This window comes from Triticum aestivum, chromosome 7D (assembly GCF_018294505.1).
Source record: "Triticum aestivum cultivar Chinese Spring chromosome 7D, IWGSC CS RefSeq v2.1, whole genome shotgun sequence".
Classification (NCBI taxonomy): Eukaryota; Viridiplantae; Streptophyta; class Magnoliopsida; order Poales; family Poaceae; genus Triticum; species Triticum aestivum.
The window spans coordinates 356,604,066-356,615,455 of NC_057814.1; positions in this window are offsets into that span (position 1 = coordinate 356,604,066).

Below are 11,390 nucleotides of genomic sequence, written 5' to 3' on the forward strand. Positions count from 1 at the left end.
TTTATTTAACTAATAAAAACAGAAAACAAAAGGTTGGGCCAGAAGGTAGTGCTCACTTGTAACATCCCAAAATTCTACATTTTTGAATGTTATCTTAATTAAATAAATTTGATTGTTTGATTGATTGATTGACTGAAAGTGAGTGAAATTTGAAACTTTTTGAAAGTTGAATGAGAGGGAATGAAATGACTTTCCCAAACTTTCATCTTTGCAATTGGAACACAGAGAGTACAAATTCATTTCATCACGAAACCCTAGAGTGAAGATGATATGAATTCTTCCATTAAAAGAATTAAAAAGGGTTTGAAAAGATTTGAATCCCATTCGAGAATATTTCAAATTCAAAAACTTTATGCAGCTCAATGAGATTCATGAGAGAAGATAAGACGACTTCTTCAAAACTTGCAGAAAGAGAGTTGGAAGTTTCAAAGAATCATTTTGGAGTTATTTGAATTTTTAATCAAATTATTTTTTCTCCAACAAAATATAATACATGGAAAATAGGGTAAAATGATTCCCTACAATAGAAAATGGAGAAAAATGGATTTGAAATCATTTTGTTATTTTAAAATAATTTTATTTGCCTTTTTAATGCAACAGTAGCACTGTTTAACTTATCTAAATTTTTGTGGATTTTATTTGTACCTGCAAATATGTAGACGGTTTAGGATTTCTTTTTCTTAAGATTTTGATATATAATATTTTATTTTATTCTCTTTCTTTTCTTTTTCCTTCTATTAATAAAACTCTCTTTGAAGAGTGCCAGGCCGAAGCCCAGCACTGCTCTCTCTCTCTCAGCCCCACGGCCCAGCCAGCCGAATCGGCCCATGGCCTCTCTCCCTCACGCGAACCGCCTCTGCTCTAGTCGCCCGATCCCCTCCCGCTCGCCATGTCTCGTTGATAGCAGGGCCCACATCTTCTTCCTCCTCCGCACGCCACGCAGAGCATCGCCGCCGCCAGAATCCCGATCTTCTCGGGATCTTCTCTCCAATCCGCCCCTCCTCCAAGTCGGCGCCCCCTATATATACCCTGCTCCCCTCGCCCGATTCCCCCTATAACCCCCTCGAAACCCTCTGCACGCGCCGCCACTGCTTGCTGGAGTCCGCCTCCACCACCGCGCCATTTGCCACCCTAGCCACCTTCTCCATCGTCCCTGCGCCCAGCCACCACCACCACCAAGCTCTCCACCATCGCCCACACCTTCCTGTGCCCTCGGCTGAGCTCCAACGCCACCGGAGGACCGACGTAGCCAACCACCAGATGCCATTCGCCGCCGTCGAGCTCGCCTCGCTCGAGTCCGTCGTCCCCGAGCTCACCGCCGACCACCATCTTCATCGCCGTCATCTCCCGCATCTCCTTGGCGTCTTCCCCGTCGCCTAGGACCACCGGAGGCCTCGCATGGGTCATCCCCGAGCCGCCACCGCCACCGACGACCTCGCCAGAGTTGCCACCGCTGCGGTATGCCATCTCCTCCGTCAGATCTGTAAACTGCGGCTTAAATTAGATTAGATCGAGTGGGTAGTTTTTTTAGATACGATCGGTTTAGTTCGGTTTATTTTCCTGTTTAGATCGAACCGGCCTCTACGGTTTTCTTTTAGCCGCATCGAATGATGATTTTCTTAAGTAGCGCATGCCCGCCGTTTAGCTTATGCAGTGCAAACCCGCATCGATTCAGAATCTGACACGTGGCCATCGCCGATCTGTAGCGTTTTCATTTTTGTTTTAGTTCCTTTTTAAAAAATATAATAGTTCTGATTTTTGATTGCTTATAACTTTTATGTTTTAGATCCAATTTGAGTGATTCTTTTTGCACTGTATCACAAATTTTATCTAGTTTCTGTAGATACCAAGTTTGGCCACGTGTTAAAACTTTATGTTTGAACTGGCATGAATTTTCTCAAATTAGTATTTTGGCGATAACTTGAGTTTGAAAATAGATTTTGATTTGATTCTTTTTGCTCCTAGTCACTAGTAGAATTGCTTATACAGTAGTATTTAGTAGTTTGTTTTTAGGGTGTTTTAAATTAGGTTTTAGTGAAAACAGTACTAGTTTTGTTTTGTTTGTAACTTAGTGAATTTTATTTAGATTTAATTAATTCTTTTTGCAATTAGTACCAATCTTCAAGAACAAGGGGGATGTTCAGAGTTGTACTAATTACTGTGGAATTAAGCTGATGACCATACAATGATGCTAGGGTGGAGAGTCATTGAGAACCGCTTAAGAAGAATGACAAGCATGACCAAAAATCAGTTTGGTTTCATGCCTGGGAGGTCGACCATGGAAGCCATTTTCATGGTACGACAACTTATGGAGAGATATAGGGAGCAAAAGAAGGACTTACATATGGTGTTCATTGACTTGGAGATGGCCTATGATAAGATACCACGGAATGTCATGTGGTGGGCCTTGGAGAAACACAAAGTCCCATCAAAGTACATTACCCTCATCAAGGACATGTATGATAATGTTGTGGCAAGTGTTCGAACAAGTGATGTCGACACTGATGACTTCCCGATTAAGATAGGACTGCATCAGGGGTCAGCTTTGAGCCCTTATCTTTTTTGCATTGGTGATGGATGAGGTCACAAGGGATATACAAGGATATATCCCATGGTGTATGCTCTTTGCGGATGATGTGGTGCTAGTTGCCGATAGTCGGACGGGGGTAAATAGGAAGTTAGAGTTATGGAGACAAACCTTGGAATCGAAAGGGTTTAGGCTTAGTAGAACTAAAACCGATTACATGATGTGCAGTTTCAGTACTACTAGGTGTGAGGAGGAGGAGGTTAGCCTTGATGGCCAGGTGGTTCCCTAGAAGGACACCTTTCGGTATTTGGGGTCAATGCTGCAGGGGGATGGGGGTATTGATGAAGATGTGAACCATCGAATCGAAGCCGGATGGATGAAGTGGCGCCAAGCTTCTGGCATTCTCTGTGACAAGAGAGTGCCACAAAAGCTAAAAGGCAAGTTCTACAGGACGGCGGTTCGACCCGCAATGTTGTATGGCACTGAGTGTTGGCCGACTAAAAGGCGACATGTTCAACAGTTAGGTGTGGCGGAGATGCGTATGTTGAGATGGATGTGTGGCCACACGAGGCAGGATCGAGTCCGGAATGATGATATACGAGATAGAGTTGGGGTAGCACCAATTGAAGAGAAGCTTGTCCAACATCGTCTGAGATGGTTTGGGCATATTCAACGCAGGCCTTTAGAAGCTCCAGTGCATAGCGGACGGCTAAAGCGTTAAGAGAGACCTGAAGGATTGGAGTATCACCAAAGAGCTAGCTATGAACAGGGGTGCGTGGAAGCTTGCTATCCATGTGCCAGAGCCATGAGTTAGTTGCGAGATCTTATGGGTTTCACCTCTAGCCTACCCCAATTTGTTTGGGACTAAAGGCTTTGTTGTTGTTGTAAAGTTTTTTTGATTTTAAGATACTTCTGTTAGACTTCTGTAGATAATTTTAGAAATTATTTTTATTAGTTTTGGTACTGTTTAGGATTTCAGTTTAGCATAGCTAGTATATAGTGTATGTAATAGCTAGTATTTGATGTCGGCTAGGACTACGTCGGTATTTTCCCAAAGAGGAAGGGATGATGCAGCACGGCGACGGTAGGTATTTCCCTAAGTGATGAAACCAAGTTTATCGAACCAGTAGGAGAACCAAGCAACACAACGTAAGCAGCCCCTGCACACAAATAACAACCACTCGCAACCCACGTGTTAAAGGGGTTGTCAATCCCTTTCGGGTAACGTCGCCAGAAATTGGTGCGTGGACGGGACAAAGTTGTAATAGATTGAATAAATAGATCGCAAATAAAATAAAGTGCAGAAAAGTATTTTTGTATTTTTGGTTTAATAGATCTGAAAATAAATGCAAAGGAAAAGTAGATCGCAAAAGCAAATATATGAGAAAGAGACCCGGGGTTGTAGGTTTCACTAGTGGCTTCTCTCGAGAAAAATAGCAAATGGTTGCTAAACAAATTACTGTTGGGAAATTGATAGAACTTCAAATAATCATGACGATATCCAGGCAATGATGATTATATAGGCATCACATCCAAGATTAGTAGACCGACTCCTGCCTGCATCTACTACTATTACACCACACATCGACCGCTATCCAGCATGCATCTAGTGTATTAAGTTCATGGAGAAACGGAGTAATGCAATAAGAATGATGACATGATGTAGACAAGATCTATCTATGTAGAGATAGACCCCATCGATTTATCCTTAGTAGCAACGATAGATACGTGTCGGTTCCCCTTCTGTCACTGGGATCAAGAACCGTAAGATCGAACCCAATACAAAGCACCTCTTCCCATTGCAAGATAAATAGATCAAGTTGGCCAAACAAAACCCAAATATCGGAGAAGAAATACGAGGCTATAAGAGATCATCCATAAAAGAGATCAAAGATACTCAAATACTTTCATGGATATAAAAAGATATAACAGATCATAAACTCAAAGTTCATCAGATCCCAACAAACACACCGCAAAAAGAGTTACATCATATGGATCTCTAAGAGACCATTGTATTGAGAATTCAGTGAGAAAGAGGAAGCCATCTAACTACTAACTACGGACCCGAAGGTTGTCGGGGTAATTGAACACGGGTACCGCGAAGACGGCAAGACAATATTTCAAGACATCGGGGCTAGCAAAGCCCCTCAGTCCGACTGCTCAGGCCACCCCAGATGGCCCCTGTCCAACTGCCCAGGCCGACTCGCCACCCGGCCTGCTCTCCGTCCGTCTACTCCAGACGGCCTGCTGCGCGGAGTCAACTGCTGCTCCGACCCGACACCGACAAGACCCCGACGAGATGGCCGTACCCGGAACTACTGGAGAATAGTGGAGCACTGTAGCAGGTGTAACACATCACATCGATGTCCCCTGAATAGTGTAGTTGGTGGGTGGGCCACCACCCACCATGCCCACACCCATGCTCACATAGCTTACCTCTTAAGCTAGCCTCTACTATATAAAGCCAACCAGCAATCCATCCAGGAGGATGGACACACACGGGCACACACACACATGCATCCACTCTCATGCATACATGCATGCCCAACCACTCACTCGGCCAGAAGCAAGGGCCACCATGCCACATACATATGCAAAGCTAGTTGCCTATGGCACTGGTCTCAGATACAACTCCAGGAGCACTCTGTACCAGATATACAACATATATTAAGACATGCAGGAGTAGGGGTATTATCTCTCCGGAGAGCACGGAACCTGGGTAAACAAGCGCGTGCTACTCGCATACCCGTCCCCGGATATTCCAGCGGCAGTCTTGCCCTCACCACAAGCCACCCTGTGGCATCTATCGTCTCGCAAACCCCCCGTGAGAATACCACGATAGTTGGCGCCCACCATGGGGCAAGCTGCTGTTGGAATCGCAGTCGGGGCGGGACCATCTTCGTCATCTCCATCGCGATGTCGCCGCCGTCTCTCCGGCCGCGCTCAAGGGCTTGACGTCGACCCGCCCTCGGAGCGACCACGCGGGACGGCGCATCCTCGTCGTCGGCCTCGGCCTCTTTGTCACCACCGTTGCGACGCTGGCCGTTCGTCCACGCGTGCGCCGCGCGGCCTTGCTTCGGTCGGCCGTATCCATCCACGCGCCGCTCGCGTTTGCTCCCCTACACGATGCACCTTGCTCCGACCGGAACGCGCGTTCACTCCTCCATATATCATCTAGACAAACTAGCTAGATGCAAGTCATACAATGGTCAAACCATGGCCATACACTACGCGTACACAACCCGCACATCAGCCGGATACGAGTTGGACAGAGGTTATACATTTGTCAGATAATAGACAGACATTAGCCGTATAATGGCGTTGCACTAGCTCGTCTCCGCCCTTCTCCGTACGCGCGCGCATGCCACCACCCTCGCACAACGCCAGCTCCTCCTCCGCCACGCCCCGCGCTCAGCCGTCTCTGCGCTCGGCTGCACTCCTCCGGCCCTGCCTGAGAACCCGGCTGCTCCGTCCCCGCGCTGTCTGGTCTCCCGGGTCCAGCTCCGCCTCACACGCGCGCCCACAGTCGGCCTTGCCGGGCTCGCTGGCGTCCGCGCGCCTGAGTCGGCTGGCCGCTGCCGCGCTCGGCCTCCTCCCCGCTTGCCGGCTGCCGGCCTGCCGGCTTCGCCCACCACCCGGCCGGCCTGGCCGGCTGCCGGACCCCCACATCGCCTCCCGCCACCCCCTTGCTCGCGTGCCAGCTCGGCCCCCCGCGGCCGGTGTGCCAGTTCGGCCGGCTGCTGTCGCGCCAGCCAGCCGGCCCCACGCCTGCGGTCCACCTGGCCACCCTCGCGCCCTGCCTGTGGGCTCCTCGCTGGCCGCGCCCCGCGCTTCCGCGTCGGCTACCTCCAGCCGGCCTCGCGCCTCCGTGGCCGACTCCCCTGCGCGCCGGGTCGCCGCGGCCCCTCCGCTCCGCCCGCCTCGGCCCACGGTCGGCTGGGCCGCGCCCGTCGTGGGCTGCCTCCGCCCCGCCAAGCGGCCAGCCTTCCCCGCCTCTGGCTCCTCCACGCGGCTCCCCGCCCTGCCCCGTGTGCCAGCCCCCGGCCCACCGCGCCGCGTCGGCTGGCTCTGCCTCGGGCCACGGCCGGGTGCTCGGCGCCCACAGCCGGCTCCGCCCTCCGCCCGCGCGCCAGGCCGGCTCCGCCGGCTGCGGCCGCTCCATGGCTCCACCTCCGCCTGCGCCGCTCCCGCACGTGGCCGCCGGCTCCAGCACCCGGCCCGTCGCTCTGCCTCCGGCCGCTCCCGACGCCCCAGTCAGCCCCTGTTGTCTGGGTTCCCACCCGGCTGCAAAGAAAGAAGAATCCGATAGAAAAGTCAAGAAGAAAGATGGGTCGGCTGCCCAGTGGCCGGCTAGAAAAAACTGGTTGAGTGCTCACACACAAAAAAGAAAAAGAAAATGAAGAGAAATGGGACCAGGTGGAAAAAAGAGTCAGGCTACTGGCAGCCGGTAGACGAGAGAAAAGAGTCGGTCCGGCTGCTAAAAAAGAGAAAAACGTCCGACTGCCAACAGCCGGATAAGAGAGAAAAACGTCTGGTTGCCAACAGCCGGCAAAAGAGAAAAAGAAGAAAAAGGACGTGGCCAGACACCTCGACACCTGGCCGGTCGATCTTGACCGGCCGGGACCCCCTCCGAGCACCCGGAGGCTCCAAGGCAAATGGCCGGGTGCGCCGGCTGTCTTCGTCAACCCCGTCTGCGTCAAACCAATGTGAGCTCCTCACCCGCATATTTTTGCACCACGCAAACACGGATAACCGCGAGCGATGCTCAGGGGGGCTATCTCCACATTTTATTATAATTGCACTACTGTTCGCCCCGGCGCCAGCCAGAGTTGGCCCGGGGGCTGGCCACTTGGCCTGAGACGTTCGTTCCCACAAGCGGCTTAGTAGCGTGCATGATACCAAAGGCTCACTCTTAGTCACAGACCGCAGAGCGGCTGTCCGGCTAGCAAGAGCGAACGCTGGAGGCCACCCACGCGAAAGACGTCTCGGGAGAAAAAACGGTTCGGGCGACCCGGCCATTTGCTTTATCAGTATCTGCTGAGTTAAATCCGCTCCCAGAAGTCTGAGTACTGTACACTCCACCCCGCATCCCACTCTCAGCCACAGACCACAGAGCGGCTGTCCGGCTAGCGAGAGCGCAAGCCAAAGAACGGAGGGGACATGAAAAAGATTGAAGGTGGCTCGAACGAAACCGAGTCGGCACCCTCCGCATAAAACTTGCACCACTAAAGCAAAAGTTTGATATTTCTGCGCATACTAACTTTGTCTTTTGCATGATCGTCTCCGAGGGAACCCCCTCCTCGCCCGAAGGCTGGTTGCAGGCCCGAGGCCGGCTGCAACCGGCATCCCACCGTCTGCTTCATCTGCAGCAAAAACCCTCTACCGGACTCTTCGGATCGCCCGGAGGCTCGGAGGCTACACCCAGCGGGTGCGCTGGCGCGCCCCTAGTGGAAGCAAGCCGCGCCGGCTGCAGCCCGCAATCGGCTGTTATTAACGACATCAGTCGGCGGACTCCGCGTCCGCTGCCGACGCCATCAGTCGGTAGACCCCGCATCCCCGCCCGACGACATTAGTCGGCGGACCCCGCGTCCGCGCCCGACGACCTCAGTCGGCTTACCCCACATCCGCGCCCGACGCCATCAGTCGGCCGACTCCGCGTCCGAGCCCGACAGCATCAGTCGACGTACCCCATGTTCGCGCCTGACAGCACCAGCCGGCGGACTCCACGTCTGCGCCCGGCAGGGCCCCGCACCCATCAGCCGGCGGACTCCGTGTCTGCACCCGGCACCCTTGATGCCATCGTCTGCACCAACAACCGCGAACAACCTCTGCCCAACTTTTCCAAAGTTGCCCGGAGGCTACACCCAGCGGGTGCGCTTGCGCGCCCCCATCGGAAGCAAGTCGCGCCGGCTGCCGTCTGCAGCCGGCCGTCATCGACATCTTCTACATCAACGCCCACTAAAAAACCACCGCCCAACTTTGCCATGTTGCCCAGAGGCTCGGAGGCTACTGTCGGGGTAATTCACCACGGGTACCCCGAAGACGGCAAGACAATATTTCAAGACATCGGGGCTAGCAAAGCCCCTCAGTCCGACTGCTCAGGCTGCCCCAAACGCCCCCTGTCCAACTACCCAGGCCGACTCGCCACCCGGCCTGCTCTCCGTCCGGCTGCTCTAGACGGCCTGCTGCGTGGAGTCAACTGCTGCTCCGACCCGACACCGACAAGACCCCGACGAGACGGCCGTACCCGGGACTACTGGAGAATAGTGGAGCACTGTAGCAGGTGTAACACATCACATCGATGTCCCCTGAATAGTGTAGTTGGTGGGTGGGCCACCACCCACCATGCCCACACCCATGCTCACATAGCTTACCTCTTAAGCTAGCCTCTACTATATAAAGCCAACCATCCATCCATCCATCCATCCAGGAGGATGGACACCCACGGGCACACACACACACATCCATCCACTCTCATGCATACATGCATGCCCAACCACTCACTCGGCCAGGAGCAACGGCCACCATGCCACATACATATGGAAAGCTAGTTGCCTATGGCACTGATCTTAGATACAACTCCAGGAGCACTCTGTACCAGATATATCACATATATTCAGACATGCAGGAGTAGGGGTAATATCTCTCCGGAGAGCCCCGAACCTGGGTAAACTAGCGCGTGCTACTCGCATACCCATCCCCGGATATTCCAGCGGCAGTCTTGCCCTCACCTCAAGCCACCCTGTGGTATCTGTCGTCTCGCAACCCCCCCCCCCCGTGAGAATACCATGACAAAGGTCTACAAAGAACTACTCACGCATCATCGGAGAGGCACCAATGGAGGTGGTGAACCCCATCTAAGATGGTGTCTAGATTGGATCTGGTGGTTCTGGACTCTGCGGCGATTGGATCAATATTTCGTTGACTCCCCTACGTTTCTAGAATATTGGAGTATTTATAGAGCAAAGAGGCGGTCCGGGGGACACCTGAGGTGGGCACAACCCACCAGGGCACGCCTGGGCCTCCTGGCGCGCCCTAGTGGGTTGTGCTCCCCTCGGAGCACCCCCCAGGCACAACCTTGCCCCATTAGGTGTCTTCGGATCCAAAAAAATTCTCCATTAAGTTTTGTTGTGTTTGGACTCCGTTTGGTATTGATTTCCTGTGATGTAAAAAAAATGCAGAAAACAGCAACTGGCACTTGGCACTATGTCAATACGTGAGTACCAAAAAATTATACAAAATGACTATAAAATGACTATAAAATGATTATAAAACATCCAAGATTGATAATATAACAGCATGGAACAATCAAAAATTATAGATACGCTTGAGACGTATCAGCATCCCCAAGCTTAACTCCTACTCGTCCTGGAGTAGGTAAGTGATAAAAACAGAATTTTTGATGTGGAATGCTGCCTAACATGTCATATCGTATACTTTTCTGAGCATGGACATTTGGACTTTTATGTGATTCAAAGCAATAGTCTAGTTTTGAAATGATAATTTAAATACTCAAGCATATCAGCAAGCAACCATGTCTTTCAAAATATCAATGCTAAAATAAGTTATCCCTAGCCCATCATGCTCAATCATTGATCCATTCATGAAACACACTCGCATATTAACTACGCCCAATACTCAAGTATGATCATATTGCCTCCTAGTTGGTGCTTTTATAAGAGAAGATGGAGACTCAATTTTCAAAATAAAATTTGTATAAAGTAAAAGAAAGGTCCTTTGCCAAGGGAAGTAGGGATTTGTAGAGGTGCCAGAACTCAAAGCGAAAATTGAGAAATAAAAACATTTTGGGAGGTGTGTATTTACCACCAACGAAAACGACTTAGAGTTCCCAACACTTTTCGTGCTAGATATATCATAGGTGGTTCCCAAACAGAAAATAAAGTTTATTCCTTTTTCAACCATACTTTCACTTTCTACGGCTAGCCGTATCCACGGGTTCCCTCCATACCAACACTTTCCAAGGACTTATTATTTGACAACATAAAGTAAATTCATTTTTCATTTCAGGACTGGGCATCCCTAATACCTTTACCTTACTCTCGTACAATGACAAGTGAATAAACACTCATCGTGAGAATAAAACATCTAGCATGGAAAATATTAGCCACCCCTCACCGCTCCGTGAGCAGTACGAACACACAAAAGAGAAGTTTATTTTGAAAATTAGAACGGCAAAAGAATACCGCATATAGGTAGATATAGTGGACTCATGTGGCAAAACTGGTTTAAAGGTTTTTGGATGCACAAGTAGTGATCATACTTAGTGCAAAATGAAGGCTAGTAAAAGATTGGGAAGCGACCAACCAAGAAACAAATAATCTCATAAGCGAGCATTAAGCATAATTAACACTAAATAATGCACCACAAGTAGGATATAATTTCATTGCATAATTATTGACTTTCGTGCTTTCATAGGGAATCACAAACCTTAACACCAATATTCTTACTAAAGCATAATTACTCATCAACATAACTCACATATCACACCATCATATCTCAAAACTATTACTAAGAATCAAGTTTATTTTGTCCAATGATCTTCATGAAAGTTTTTATTATATCCTTCTTGGATATCTATCACTTTTGAACTAATTTTCATATGTTGCTTTTCATAAGCTCAAACAAATATAAGTGAAGATCATGAGCATAAAATTTCTTTCTCTCAAATTAATTTAAGTGAAGCAAGAGGGAATTTCTTGAAAATTTTACTAACTCTCAAATAAATCTAAGTGAAGCAAGAGAGCATTTCTTCAAAAATACTAAAGCACGCCGTGCTCAAAAAGATATAAGTGAATCACTGGAGCAAGTCCATACCTCATAAAAGATTTAAGTGAACCATAGA